Below are 15,309 nucleotides of genomic sequence, written 5' to 3' on the forward strand. Positions count from 1 at the left end.
CTGGTTTAATATTTTGTTTTCTATAGCAGTTTTCTGTATAGCATCATTGTTTGTGCTTTACGCACAAAGGAAGTTTATTACATTATCAAACTGACAGATTTATCATAACTGATGCCAACTTTCAGGAATTGTGACCTTTCAAGTGGACTGCTTTTTGATAAATGTATTAAGCTCTTGAGGCAATTTCAGTTAAGTATAATGAATGAGTGAATCGTTTTGGACTCTGTCTGATGAAAGGAGGCCAGGTTTTTCATGCCTACGTTGGTCCAATCTCTTCTCTCAGTTGACTCGATACAGTGGCCCTGAAGGCAGCCTTCTGGAGTCATTGATATTTGGGATTATATTCAGAATTATTAAAGTGAATTACTTTTTTTGTTCTGCAGAGGATCCTGTTGCCATGGCATTCCTGCTACTCCTGGTGCAAATTAAGATCCCCGTTTAAACTTCATGCTTAAAGCTTAGAGGCTGCTATTTTCTGGCCAATATGCAATCCAAATTTTACAGGACTAATAAAAAGACATGGACCAATTTTCCACATCCTTGATAGGTTGGAAGTACTGTTTCAGGATACTCAAAGTCTTCTAAGCGGACTGGCATGAAAGTCATTGCAAACTTTTACAGATGCTGAGACATATTTCAAGATTCAATTTACTTATTACACAAGATTGCACAATGAAATTAGAAACATAGTTGTCAATATTATTAAAACAATATCCATGTCTTCTTATCCATTTGCAGTGGGAGGATATTTTGCATTGCTGAATTGAGTTTTATTCACAATATCACAGGGGCAGTGGGATCTTTGGATTGTTTGTTATTATTATTCAATGGAATCTGAAAGATTGCATTGTCAAATAAATTAAGAGTGCTGTTAAACTGTCAAGCTCTATGGTTTTCAAAACATTTTTATGATAGCACAAGAGTCAAATGAACCAGGTGAGTCAGGTACTCAGGATTTTCTACAGTTTGAGCCTAGTCCTACTTTATGCAAATGCATGCATCCAACATGAGGGCGTTATCCAAAGACATTGTTCTCCCATGTCACTGCTTTCAATAAACAAGAACATTTTCTCAAGTGCAAGCTTCTGCGCAACAAAATGGAGGTAGGAATGCATTTGCGCTCCAAACTGCACCAGTATAGTAGGCATTTGGCCCTAAGCAATCTCTGAAAGCTTGTCATGATAATCTATGTTGGTGTCATACCCTATTTTATGTATGTCAAATTTCACATGTAAGGCAAGTATCCTCCATCACCCTCAACAATAGTGTACAAAATGGAGGCCGGGTTTAGGAGAATACTGTGCAGTAAGCCGAGACAACCTTTTGCCCTGCATTCTCTCAACAAGGCTAAGAAATACAGTCATTTGCAAGATCAATGAGCCTAAATTGCTCACACTCCTCTAAGCTTGTGTAACAGTGTAAATAGAAGATGATCTTGGCAGCTGGCTTGATGTGACATCTGGATTCTACCAGGCTCTGCAATGTCTCGAAGGCAATGCAGTTTTGTTCAGTTGTCTATATCTCACTGGTAGAACAGCGACATGGGCTGCACCAAGTATCCAACCACAGAGACCCTTGTGCCTGACTGTTATAGTGCGAGGATCTCTACAGAGGTAATTCCAATACAAACAATTGCAGCACCCAAAACATTTTTCTAAAAAGAGCTGAAGGGTTACAAAGTGGAGTCCTTGCTGCCTCACTTCTGTGCCAAGTTAGAGCAGCTGAGTTCAAATCTAACACAACACAAGCTAGAGGGATTACACTGTAAATATATATATCGGTGTCCTACAACCCTGTTCCTTCGGGTCCACTGTCATGTATGCTTTAGGTGTTGCTCTGTTCAAACACAACTGGCTCAAGTTACCATTGACAGACTTGTGCAGACCTTGATGACAAGCTGATTCCGATAGATGGATTTGACCCTTAAAAATAGGAAATCATTTTTAACCTCCTAAGACCTGGCGTACCGTATGTGAACATCGCACATTTTGTTGTCTATGTTATAATATTGAATTTCTTAGGAGGTCAAAAATAACTGTTGCAGTCTAATGTAAGTGGCCAAAGCAATGACACAGTTGCAATGATTCGCTTCATGATTTTCCGTTCTGGTTCAGGAGGCATCCTGATTTGCCAAGCATACCGTATGTTATATCACTGGAGGATGGACTTTCACAAAACCGTATACAACATCATGGACACAGTTAAAGCAAGTACCGTTGACTGTGTTTTCTTTGGTAACTATTATGTACCTAAAATCTGCATCTAACAATACCACAACTGCCATAACGTGCATGAAAGCCATTGTAAGAGACATCTGCAGCAAAGTCTGTCTCCTGCTGAGATTTCCGCCCGTTTTTACCAAGGATCAACACTTGAACCCATTGCAGAAGTAAGAAAAACTCATCAAATGACAACTAAGGCCTGCAAAAGTGAGTAAATCTCACTGACTCTTATATCAAATTGTTCAAATTAGCAACAATGATAAAAAAGATCGCCTCTGGGTTTCATAGCTAGATTTCACATGCACAACTGTGGGGGGAGTCAAGTTCTATGAGGCTCAGTAGGTAAAATAATGCATACCAACAAATTTATGCACAATTAAAGGTGTTGCCTTTTGAATTATTGTTTTCGTTTAGGGTGTCAAATGCTAACAGCTACTTTAACTGCTTGGCACAATTGGTGAACTTCTGAACTTTAACCTAAACACTCTTGTTTTACAGGTAATACGGGTTACTGTGTTGTTAACTCTACTGTGAGATTGCAGTGACCCTTCTAGTTTAACTGACAGGATCATTAGCAATGGCTACCCAATGTTTGGTTGCCGACGCCGCTAGCTCTGGTCAACCTCCACTGCAACCAGGCTAAGCCTGCGAGGGACCTGCTAAGTGACCATACACATCCTCGACAGTCCTCTTTTCAGCACTGGGAGCACTCGTTTCACATGGTTTTTCAGTAGCAACATCTTAAAGGAGCATGAGGCAGGATTGAGGCAGGATTTATGAAAAAAATTTGTATACGTTTTAAGTTTTCTAGTAATAATGTCAGATGAAGCGTTCCAAACCAAAAAGAATGAGCCCTCTAGTGCAGGGGTTCTTAACCTTTCTGACCTTGGGGCCCAATTTTTTCAGTACAGAGTGGCCCGGGGCCCATTAAATATAAACACTGTATAGCAGGGGTATTCAACTAAAACTTTAAGAGGTCCATTTAGAGAAAATTTACTCAAGCGAAGGTCCAGAACATCATAATATATATATATATATATATATATATGTATATATTCAAGTAGCCTCATAGTTGTATCAACATCTGCATCTGACTGTTATATTAAAAAAGTACATATTTGCCAATTAACATGTTTAACTTGAATTAAACATATTTTTTTCTCTTAAAAATAAAGTAGATTTTATTTTATTTTTCAAATGCTATCTTATTTTATTTCTCTACCAGCAGTTTGAATTTCCCCTTTTCTTTGTTAATTGTCTCAACACATTTTTATACTAAATTAATATAAACACATCTTAACAATTTAACAGTTTTGCAGTTTTTCTTTCTTCCCCTCTTATAATCTTATGCCCCCACTTTCTGTTGTTCAGTGAGAGAACTGAGCTCTAACTTCTCCTGTCAAGACTTTAAATCTGGGCTGGATGGTGTCAGGTTCTCATATGCATGTGGAGGTGCTCATTGATGAGCCTGAAACGATATTTAGTTTTAATTACCGTATGTTCACTGTGGAGAAAGCTGCTTCACAGCTGTATCTGGACCCAGACATGGGCAGGATGTTTTAAGATGGTCAGTTTATTTTTCTGTGACTTCAGTTCAGACTTGAGTGGATATGTTTGATGAAAAACTTTGTGTTTTGTTTCAGTGGCGTTTCACTTTCGCACTTTGAACGCCACTGTCTCTGAACGTATGAGACACTGGTTTTGTCCCAGTGGGAAGACTGAACAGGATGAATTTGTCCATTCCGGGTTGCATATTTAAAAATACAGCGAGGACAAAACTTAGTTTGATTTTACTTTAAGTTATTTAAATTAATAAGTTGTCAGGACTCAGTGTGTCGGGTTCATCCGAGCCTGATCAGCTGCGACGGGCACAGCCCGCACCGCAGCTCTCTGGTCGCGCTGCAGCAGTTACTTTCCGATGCTTTTTCGAAAGCCCGAACAGTCCAGTCCAGCAGACACGACAGCCCACGCATCTACATCTACCGTCCTTCAGCAGTAACGATGGAGCCCACCGCCCGAGCGGCAGCCTCAGCCGACCTCCCCGGCCGCGGGGACGCGTCAGGATAAATGATCACGCCGCGCTCGCTCGCTCTGGGCGCAGACCCAAGTAATCGATCCCTAATCCTGGCGGATCTAAACCTACAGATTTGATCAAAATGAATGTATGGTAACATTAGTTAGCATCACACAATTCACAATTTAGCTAACTGAGCTGTGGTAACTGAGCTAGCGGATGTTCCAGCTGGCGAACAGCTGCACTTGTGGTTTGCACAGTGAACTGTGTTCAGAAACAGTGACAGTGTTTCTAAAACCAAAACAGGCATGGTTTCCAGTAGAGAATCATGCCTGTTTTTAATGTAGCACCGCCTGAGGGCCCAAAAATCACCAGTATCCAGTTTTGACCTTTGGGCTTGTCCCTTTTACAAGGAGATTCCTCCTGATTATCTGGATCTCTTGATAATTTATACACCCCCGATAGTGGGATATCCTCTGCCTACCTTTATATCTGAGAGGCTCTCTCAAAAATGCTCTTTCCATACCTAGTCATGTTACTGACATGTAGCTATTAAATGCTCCTACAGTTGTTTTTGATTTGTGCAAATTACTTTTCCAGTGTTTTGTTGCTCCTGTTCCAACTTTTTTGAGCTCTGTTGCTGCCATCAAATTCAAAATGAACTCAAACTTTCTCTGTGAAGCGGCAAAACTTCTCAGTTTCAACATCTGATATGATGTTCATGTCTACTGGGAATTAAATACAGGTTTATGAGATTTGCAAATCATTGTATTCTTTTTTTTTTTTTACATTGTACAGTGTCCTAGGATTTTTGTAATTAGGGTTGTAGTGTTTGTTTGGTTTTCAATGCAACAAGGGTGTCAGCACATAGTATGCAGTGGAAAGTAAGTTAACTTTGAGAGTAGGGCTGTGCAATAGAGGCAACCCAAGAACCACAAAACATCACGTGAGGGGGCAGCACAGGATGTTAGCAGACCCGGGGTCTCATGTACCAAGACTTGCAAGGGTTTTATCCAAAATCCCTGTGTGTAAATCTACATAGGCAAAAATAAATTTCAAATGTACAAAACTTTAGGTAAGTCTCCTCCCACTAGAAGTTCAATTTGAATATAATGAGTATAAATATTCATTCAAAGTTAGCTTTGGCTACGAGTGAAACCAGAGAAACTGTAACAAATCCTACTTCCACATGAGTCCCGACCCAGAGGAGATGTGGTTGGCCCTTGGTGCCACCCCTTACGTGGTGGTTCTTCGTATTAACCAAGCAATCATCATGATTTCAATTGTGGCTCCCAATGATCACAAAAACTCTAATCAAGGAAAAGACTCTTGTTTTGCCACATATTATACCCTGTGTTCTACATGACAATCACATTTTAAACATAGATTCCACTTGTCCTTAGTTGAATGACTTTTTCCTTATGCTTGTGTGTTTAACATAAAGTTATTTACATAATATCGACGTTGGTACTTTCTGTGAAGAATTATTTGAGCCAATCCCCCAGAATTTGTTGTGTGGTTCTGAATCATTTAAATTTTATCCCATACTAAATGCATGCTGCTTTTGGTATGGGAGACCTGGGTTTGAAACATGCCTGCGACAGTGTTTGTATCTGGGTCATGGCAATACTCCCATCAAACACCTCCAGTAAAAACCATGAGTGACAGACATGGAAATACCCAGTAAGCTCAGGCATTGCCAAGGTTAACAAGGACAGTGTCAGCTCCTGGGGGACCAAGGCTCACCTAGTAGTAATGGGCTACTGGAACAAGGCATACATGGACTCGAGGACACAACATCAGACTGTTGTAATACTACTATGCAAGCAACCCCAGCCAGAGAGGCTTCAGAAGATGTGGCACCCCTTACCAAAGCTTGGAGATAAAGTACTTTTTGACAAGTCACTTCCCTTCACATGGCTAGAGGATGGAAATGAGGTCCTGCCATACCTGCTGGAACCATCATGGTGTGTGCAGAACAGCAGCAGTCATGCTAAAGATGTTTGGCTGCAAGATTAACACCCCAGGTAAGAACAGAGTCTTCCATGGCAGGAGTAGAGATGCAACGATCAGGATTTTGAGGGCCGATCACCAAAAGCAGTATCTGCCGATCCCGATATTGCCGATCATCGATCACAGCGTCAAATCCATAAATTCTTCAATATTGTTGTCTCATGTACACAACACTGACATTGTATTATTAGGTATCAAAATTAGGAGATGAGAAAGTATTATGAATTGACTGTTTTATTGCAGGCCGAGGCAATATTTCCTACTCTAGAGACAACTTAGATTCGCTTACAAAGAGTAAGTGTATCTTACTAGCTTAAGCTTTCCTGTGGTAATAATTATGTGTACAACACATCATGTGCAGTGCACCAGCACAGACAACAGTAAACATATCACTCTCTTAGAGTTGATACAAGTTGTAAACTATAAACCTTGGTTTTCCTGTGGAAAAAGGAATTAAATCTTAAAATTAAAAATGAATTATGAATTATTAAGCTATGCGAAAGCTTTAGCATCTGCCACGTATGGGGAAACTCTTGTGAGTAAAGCTCAACTCTTCACACTAGAAATGTCACTTGTGAAGCCGACTGACACGATTGTCGTCCTCCATAAGGCTATGGATGTGACTGTATATAGTTTGGTATAACTCCGGCGGGCATTCATCAGTGAAATATTTACGACTCGGCAGCGCAGCGCATACCGCGGATCTGAGCAGCTAACGACAGGTTTAAACCCAATGTCTTCTACAACCAAAAGCGGCTGATGATCAAGACATACTGTATGAAATGATTACCTTACGATGTAGTTCTTTATTTTTCTTGCTGTTGTTTTTTTCTCTGTTACAGCTGAGTTAGCGGCGTTGCTGCATGCTCCTGTTCTAGTGGCAGCCAACTAAAAAACTCAATATACTCCTTGATGTGAGAAACTTTCAAATGTCTTATCAGCTTCTTGTGTTAAAATTATTTTGTAACATTCCTCCTCGGGGTATCTCCTTTGCACACACCTTGCAAACTGCAAATTTGTTGTCCTTTTCGGACATTGTAAAACTCCCATACCGGCGACACCATTTTCAGTGTTGATGCTTATTAGAGACTGCAACGCCCCCTTCTAGAGACTGCAACGTCCCCTTAGGACACCTCGGTCTTAGATGTGGAAACGCACGCACGGGTGGCGGATGTTGTTGTAAACATCATCGGATTGGCCTGCTTTGAACTATTATTTTGAGAACTCCGATCAATACCGATAGGGGCATTATCGGCCGATGCCCATTGGTTACCGATCGATTCATGCATCCCTACAGAGTAGGCTGAACACCAATATCAAGTCTACACAGAAAAAGGTAAGCCAATTATCTGACCAGTTGAAAGATGCAATGAAGAAACAACTACCTAGGAAGTATCAAAAACTCCCATTACCCGAGGCACTGGAATCTGTCAAACAAAGAATCACAACCTTTTGTTACCCTACTGAGATAGTACAAAACATAAGCAGAAGCTAGGAAAACAAAAAGTACCCCATCTGAACTATCCAGAGTATAATCTCAGTCAGTACGTTCACATGCAGCGATTCAACCTGGTTGCAGATCTTATCACAAAATGACATGCAGAAGATTGGATCACTTGTCTGATGCTGTTCTGAGATCAGACTGAATCAGATTGAATAATCCACTGTAACCAGAGCATGGCTGACTCTGTGACGCTAGGTGGCGCTATACCCAAGGTAACCATTTCAACAAAGAGCCACTTCCGGTTGACCTCCGTTTAACAATCCGGCATCCACCCCGTTTTGTCCGGCTTGGGACAAGGGTCGACTCCCAAGCAGGTCATCTAAAATTGCAAAGTGTGGACAACTGGCCGGATCGTGTCCACTTCTATTGTTTCTCTGTTTGGCGCTAATATATCCCGTGCGTAGATTCTTCCACTTTATTTTGAGCTGCTCCGGTGTCCTCATGAAGCCCGCGTCAGCCATGTCTTTGGCGATCTTTTTATAAAGGTCCGCATTCCTACTTTTCCGCCCATCCATGAACCTCAAAATGTTTAACTCTTGCATCTGCCGTAGCAGAAAACGCGTCTCCTCATCGGACCAAAAATGAGTTCTTCCTGTAGACATGTTTTGAAGAATTAAAGAATGGCTAAACACACGCCGCCTCCTTTTCAACTACTGAGCACGCGTCGTCTCCTTTCACTTCCGGGTGAATCCCCTCCCCCGGGGGAAAACCCCCCCTGGGGGAAATTCTCGAGCATGCGCAGACTGCAATATCTATGTCCCCGTATACATGGCGTTAACAACCTGGTTGCGACTGGCTTATCTAGGTGCTCCAACCTGGTTAATGAATCCGGCTTCACCAGGTTGACTTGACCAGGTTGAGGTGTTTACATGCAGTTTAAAAGTCGGAACGATGTCTGCAACCAGGTTGAATCGCTGCATGTAAACGCACTCAGTGGCAGGGTGATAATCAATCCACCCATAGCTGAGATGAACAAGAAACATCTTAGAAAGAGGCAACATCAATGCTGCACGGCTAGTGGTTCTAAGAGTTGACCTGCCTCTGCACAACATCGGAGCTCTTAATTGGCACTGTAGCAATCAAGATAAGTAAGCACGTGGCTCCACACATAAGTGCTTTACAGAAGGGAATTGGAAGTACACCAGATGAAACAAGCAACGACCACTGGTTGACAGAACGTATGCCAAAACTGTAAGTTATGGCAAACTAATTGGTGCACTGACTGGATCAACTATAAGAAAACCTACAACTCAATGTCATAAATGTCATTGTATGGAGAATATGAATATGTGTATGTGCATATGTGTATGTATGTATGTATGTATGTATGTATGTATGTATGTATGTATGTATGTATGTATGTATGTATGTATGTATGTATGTATGTATGTATGTATGTATGTATGTATGTATGTATGTATGTATGTGTGTGTGTATGTATACGGCTTAATTTCGGGTGGCAAATTATATTTTGTGTTGTAAATAACCGGGGCAGGGCTAAATAAGTTTTTTAACTTCTCCCTGCTCCATTTCGAGCATGCAAAAAAAGGAAGAAAAAGAAAAAGAAAAAAAAGCCAGTGAGGCATGTTTTTGTTTATGATTGTTATGATTTGTATTATACTGTATTTATCATGATTATTATTTAACTATTGTTCTATGGTTTAAATATATATTTTTTAGCATGTTCGAAATAAAGTTTTTCATTCATTCATTCATAAATGTGGCTACTGGAATGCCAGGAGCTGTACAACATCAATAGGACACTGAGGGGGCAGCACAGGAGGTTAGCAGGCCTAGGATCTTATGTACCGATACTTTTAGGATAAAATCCTTGTGTGCCAATGGACCTAAGCAAAAACAAATTTCAGATGTCCAAAACTTTACGCACATCTGAATCCACAAATGTTCCCTTCATACATCCCAGTCAATGTGAAATTGAATGCATATTTATGACCACAACACTACCCTGTCTCCTCCCTAGTAGATCAATTTGAATATAATGAGTATAAATATTCATTCAAAATGCTTATCCAACCAAAGAAAATGTCAAAATCAAGCAGGAAAAACTAAATTCACCCGTTGTGAGCTTGAGAGACTTCTGTCAGGTGTTGAGACCGCGAAAAATATTTTATTTGGTGGTATTACCTCAGTAGTTAAAGTAAATATATGAAGTGGAAGTGTGTGACCAAGGCTGTAAACCGGCAGGGTCAGAACATTGCACCACAGGCTATTTGAAAGTATAAATTAAATTAAAACTTCAGATATTGCTTTCAGTGACACGTTAGAATTGGTTCTTCATTGTGTTTGGGAACAACAGCAACTCAGCCAGGGTGGAGTCAACGACTGCTAAGGTCCATTGTGCTTTGCTTATTCCACAGATAAAGGGTTCCAAACTTCCACTGGCATTCATGTAAGCATAAAAACTGTGGAGCTGGGGTTTCATGGAATGGGCTCCCATGTCCAAGGATTTGTGTTACGCCTGATTTGTACTTCTCTGTTAGCGCTAAGCTGATGCTACAGTATAGGTGTGAACAGTGTAGCCTGATGTGTGCCTCTCTTAAAATGAAACTACGCATTCCATCGATGCAGACTGCAAGAAACATGATAGGTAGAGGTGTTCTTCATTTTCAAATTTCCCGTTGCTACTTCCTCTTTGCTATTTTAAGTCAGGTAGAACGATAGTTTGCTGCAATGCCTGTAAAAATGGCTGATGCTCAACATTTAGCAGCTTCAGCCTATGTAAAATATACTCTAGTTGCTACTGTATGTCTGAACAACATACAGAGAGCAAAAAATAGCAAACTAAGTATTATAAGCTACGGTGCTGAAGACAAATAACCTACACCGTCACCTAGCATTTGGTTGTGCAATGACAGAGCAATGCAACACAGAAGTATAAACGCAAGAGATATTGTAGGTGCCCTGTATGTGTGCGTAGCTGCTATGCAGAACTTTGAATCCAGCTGCCAAATCTAATGCAGGCATCAGTTAGTGAGGTGTGAAGCACACCAACACTGGATCTGAAAAAGTGAAAATGTGTTCTGTCACAATGACTCTTGCCCCTCCATTTGACCGTCAGATAGAGAGACTCTTGATTTGGTGGATGCCTGGAAAATGTTCCTTGCCTGACTGCATTATGCCAACAATTCTTAGTGGAGGAGGTATGGTATGGGGGCGGTTTTGGTCTATGCCACCTATCTCCAATGAAAGGCAATCTTAATTCTTCAGCAAACTGAGACGTTTTGGGTAATGCTATGTTTCCAACCTTCCCAAAACTATGTCAACATTTTGAGAAAGGACCTTTTCTATTCATTCCAACATAGCTGTGCCCCAGTGTATGAAGCAAGGACTATGAGGACATGATTTGATGAGTTTGGTGTGGAAGAACTAGACTTACCCACACACAGACCTGATGCCAACCCCAAGGAGCACCTTTGGCATGAACTGGAACAGAGATTGTGAGCCAGGCCTCATTGTCCAACATCAGTAGCTGATGTCATAAATTCTCTATGGAATGAATGGGGAGAGATTCGCAAAGAAAGACTCTTGCTGAAAGACTACCAAAAAGAATGGATGCTGTTACACCTGCAAAAAGGGTACCAACTACATAATAAACCAGATATATTTGAATACACTGTCATTACTACTTTTGGCTTCATAGTGTATAGCATCCACATTGTTCTCAGTCAGTTCACACCTGGCAGACAAGTTATGCAATACACCAAAATATGGTACTGCAGGATCAGTAGACCAACATTAACTTTGGCATGGTACTTCGGTATTACTTTCCACTCCACAGACTCTTACTTGCAAACCCATGTAAGCTTAGCTCCATGAAATGTCTCGGCATCTGTTCAAACTTGCATTTACACTATGTACAATTTAATCTACAGCATACATAAGTCTTTTGCATTTCCACAGCAGTGGAAGGTACAGTAAATGCTACAAATACTCAACCATCAAAAATGCTTGGTGCTACAAACCCCACTCTTAAGGTTTCAGGTAGTCTCAAAAGCTCCTTTGGAACTCTATTTAGCCTCTGGTTTCTGTCATGGAAATTGAATGGTTTACGCAAAAAGCCCCCTATGGGTGATTTCACACTGGATCTATTTAGGTCCGTCCAAAGTCGTCAAGGTGATTTACATGGGTCAATGTGAACAAAGCAACCAGACCCTGATGAGCACCACAGAATAACACCACTTTGATAAGGTGGTCTTTGTATAGCTATGTAGGTTCTGCCCCCCCATAGCTTTCTTCATATTAGCAGTGTTGACGCACAAAATTACGTGGACCTGTTGCTTGCTTATACACCGGTTGTTTTAAAATTTTTTCCATCATCTGTTTGATGCGCTGGTCAAAATAATGAGAATAAAATACATATCCAATCCCTGATCGGGATGCAACGTCCGATTTCAATCAAGTCTGAAACAACATGATCGGGCCCGATTTCCGATCACGTGATCGTATCGGGACATCCCTATCTAATAGTATATAAAAAAGCCATTTGAAAGCTAGATCAGCTTATATTCATTGTTGATAGAGGATAACAAAAGTAACCCACGTTTTCTGTTCAGCACTGTAGCCAGGCTGACAAAGAGTCACAACTCTGTTGAGCTGTGCATTCCTGAAGCTCTTAGTAGTAAAGACTTTATGAGTTTCTTTAACAGTAAAATCATGAGAATTAGAGAAGAAATCAACTAGGCCCACCCGGTAGCGGTTGTGGGCATTTCTTCAGCTTTAGCAACTTCCCTGGGCTTTGACTTGACTCTAGACTGTTTCGATCCTATAGACCTCCCTGAGCTGACCTCACTCGTCAATAGAGTTAAATCAACCACGTGTATGTTAGACCCCATTCCAACTCGACTATTCAAAAAATTTCAAACAGAGTTTATTATTTTTGGTCCAAAGCATCTTAGGAAGGGATTAGATGGTGTTGCGATGGCCTCCAGTACAACTGTGAGAAGCCTCGTGTTATTTTCGATCAGGATTTGTCATTTAAACCGTATATTAATCAGGTTTGTAAAACAGCGTTTTTCCATCTCCGTAATATAGCAAAGATTAGGAACATCTTGCAGAGTGATGCGGAAAAACTAATTCACGTGTTTGTATCTTCTAGGCTAGATTACTGTAATGTGTTATTAGCAGGATGTCCAAGTAATTTGCTGAATAGGCTCCAGCTGATCCAAAATGCAGCAGCGCCAGTGCTGACAGGAATCAGCAAGAGAGACTATGTTTCTCCGGTGTTAGCTTCGCTCCATTGGCTACCGTAAAATTCAGAATCCAATTCAAAATTTTATTACTTGCATATAAAGCCCAAAATGGCTTAGCTCCGCAATATTTGCATGACCTGATAGTACCTTATGTTCCTAACAGAGCTCTCCGTTCTCAGAGTACACGTTTACTCGTAGTTCCTAGAGTATCCAAATGTAGATTTGGAGGGCGGGCGTTCTGCTATCAGGCACCACTACTATGGAACCAACTTCCAATCTGGGTTAAGGAGGCTGACACCACCTCCACCTTTAAAACCAAACTACAAACGTTTCTGTTTAGTAAAGCCTATAGTTAGTGTTTAGTAAACCTCTAGTTGGTGTTAGTAAAGCTCTAGCTAGTGTAAACTCTAGTGTGTTAGTCAGTAGTCATAGCTACAGCTATAGAACAAGACTATAATAGTTACCCCCCCCCCCCCCCGACCACCTCAGTGTGTGCTGTCTACATCTGTTTATATAGTCATCCCTGTACTGCACCAGTTACCATTGTGTGTGTCTCTCCTTTCTCTGTTCTTCATTCTCTCTCTGTTCTCTCTTTTCCTGCTCTGCCCAGTCTGGCCTCCGGCAGGAGGGCCCCCCTTATGATCCAGGTCGTGCTCAAGGTTTCTCCCCCCCTAAAGGGGAGTTTTCCTTGCCACTGTTTGACTTAAGGTTTTTCTCCCACTAGGAGAGTTTTTTAGCTGCCATTTTTTATGTTATGTTTATGTAATAATTGCTCGGGGGTCAGTTTCTGGTCTCTGGAAAGCGCCTAGAGACAACTTCTGTTGTAATAGACGCTATATAAATAAAATTGAATTGAATTGGAAACATGATGTTCTGGCAACACTGACATTGACCAATGAGAACACTGACTGCTGTCAGGTGTTTCATAGTGTGGTGAATAAGATTTGCATTTGGTTTTAACATTAGCACTTGCTAATATTTGATTTCCGTGTACAAATGTGGAAAGGCAAAGTTCTACATGAATAATTACATTCAATTAAAAAAATATAGTAAGAATTGTTACCACTAAGGGGCACCACTTGAGCATCAAAATCCTTTTAATATTTAAAATGCTATCTGAAATTGAAAAGATATACCAGGAATAACTGAAAATTACCCTATGAATCGTTACATTTTTATAACAGTACTGAAAAAATAATATAAACATTGCTAGCTTCATATGAATTTTTTTTTTTTAGAATTTACTGCTTTTTATAGACCTCATAGACCTGTCAGATAGGAAACTCAATATCTTCATTATTTAGATGTTAGAAAACAAATAATATTTAAAGAAGTCAAAAAATATTTGATCTTGGATTCTCTTTTTACATAAAAATAAAATGGTAGCCCATGCATATTTGAATGTTTCATTTGATTTTCTGTAATTTAAGTACTGTTTGGGGATGTCACCTGAGATAGCTTCTCATCTTATTGAGCATTCGTTAATTACAAAACAGCTTAAGCAAAATACTAAATATACTTGACTCTATCCTTAGATGATTAATTATAACCATTTACAAAGCTACAAGGTCGAGGGAGTGAAGGTTCTTGGATCTGAAGGGCAGTAAAAGTGTCACACCGACTAAATAGTCGTGTGGCATTTGAAGGTGTTCATAACATCCACCAGGGCCAGATCTGCAAAGGGATGGGGACCTTGTAAATGGCTTTTTGTGGCCGATTATGGATTTTGCACAGAGCTGAAACTTTCAGCTCAGGAGTTCAGAGATTTGCCAACCCACTAGAACCGATGTGTATTTTAAAGGCGTCCACTTTCAGAACAGATCTGATCACTTTTACGCCTCTTCGGTTATGTTATAAATGCATTTCCTTTGACGTGTGCCTCACGCTGTGTTGTTGGATGCTGCTTGCAGGAGCTGCAGACCATTCCATTAAGGCTGCTCCATACCAAAACCTATTCCTGGGGCTAAACTATAAATTACACCAGTAATTACTGGGTACTAAGATCGGGACGTCAATAACACGATGGTAAACAAACAGACCTTACCTTGGAGCGCAGTGGATCGAGGCTGAAGACAATTTAAACGCTGCATTTAATAATTTCTTACTTTCGTCTTCCATCTATTTCACAGTCGCCATTTTCCGTGGTGGTCTGGTGTGGGACGGATCATTTCTTTTGTAAGGGGTAGCCGTATATTCAATTAGCCTCGCAGTTACAGAACAAAATACATCTCAAATAACCGCGTCCCATTGTGTTAGTATTGAGTAAAACAGCCGTAAGTGGCACATTGCTGGAGTTCCTGCCGTGCATAGTTTAGTGAGGTATTGTTGCCCGTCGGCGCCGTCCCC

At 40.7% G+C, this 15,309-nt stretch overlaps 1 protein-coding gene across 1 annotated transcript in view; it reads right to left on the reverse strand.

Annotated features, from left to right (window-relative positions):
- znf644a (zinc finger protein 644a) overlaps positions 1-15,146 on the reverse strand; it is a 26,083-nt gene extending 10,937 nt beyond the window's left edge. Inside the window, exon 1 of the mRNA XM_061732617.1 lies at positions 15,008-15,146. The gene's annotated coding sequence lies outside the window, so the exon portion shown is untranslated. The remainder of the gene's footprint in view (positions 1-15,007) is intronic.
- Positions 15,147-15,309: the final 163 nt, after the last annotated feature.

The sequence above is a fragment of the Cololabis saira genome, chromosome 10 (assembly GCF_033807715.1).
Source record: "Cololabis saira isolate AMF1-May2022 chromosome 10, fColSai1.1, whole genome shotgun sequence".
In the NCBI taxonomy this organism is placed as follows: domain Eukaryota; kingdom Metazoa; phylum Chordata; class Actinopteri; order Beloniformes; family Belonidae; genus Cololabis; species Cololabis saira.